Here is a 990-nt window from a genome sequence, read left to right as displayed (position 1 = left end):
TCTTCCCATAATTCATCTGGCTTTCGGTTGTTGGTGTTCAATGCATCAAATCTATTCTTTAGATGATCTCTAAATTCAGGAGGGATATATTCAAGATCATGCTTTGGCTCTCTTGGACTTGTTTTAATTGTCTTTAACTCAAGTTGATTTTGCATATGAGCAGTTGATCAGTGGTCATACTCCATGCAAATAGTCCAGCCCTGCCCAGCTGACCTCCAACCACCTATAAAAAACCAAACCAAACTCACGCCGTTGAGTTGAATCCAACTCATAGCGACCCTTCTTTGGGTTTCTGAGGCAGTATCACTACAGAAGTAGATTGCCCAATCTTCCTTCCAAGGAGTAGCAGTGGCTTTGAACTGACAGCTTTCTGGTTAGCAGTCAAATGCCTTAGGCACTATGCTACCAGAGCTCCTCTAGCCACCTATACTGGGACGAATAGGCACCTGCCTGGCTGAATGTTAAAGTGTGTCATTCCAATGAAGGTAGGGCTTGGAGAGTTTCTGATTTTGCTTTAGGCCAGAGGACCAAAGATTCAGCAAGGAAAGAGCCCCTTAGCTTTCAGTGCCATTAGTAGGTGCTAATACCTGAAATTATTCCCCTCTGCAAATCTAGCTAGCTGCCTTCTGCCTGGTACTTTTGTGTTCTTGCTATATTCTGGGGTTTTACTTGATATCCTGATCAGTCTGCAGACACCTTCACATTGGCCAGCCAGTAAGACTGAACAGTCAACTCCACTGAGACCAAAAGCTCTTCAGTGTGTCCTTTTCTCTCCATCTTTGTCACCACCCTAGTCCAAGAGACTATCAGCTCTGGCCTGGAATAGTGCAAAACCCTCCTAATGGTCTCCCTGCTTCCTCATTCTTATTCCCTACATACCTGTTTTCCTAGTAGCCAGAGGGAGCCTCTTAAGATGTAGATCAAATCATGGCACTAATTTTGACTAGCTTCTTATTCTCATTTCCCGATGTAAGGGAAACCTAGAATGTC

Source organism: Orycteropus afer, unplaced genomic scaffold, assembly GCF_000298275.1.
Source record: "Orycteropus afer afer isolate SDZICR_OR568_19922 unplaced genomic scaffold, OryAfe1.0 scaffold00015, whole genome shotgun sequence".
Taxonomy (NCBI): Eukaryota; Metazoa; Chordata; class Mammalia; order Tubulidentata; family Orycteropodidae; genus Orycteropus; species Orycteropus afer.
Note: the sequence above shows the minus strand (reverse complement) of the source record.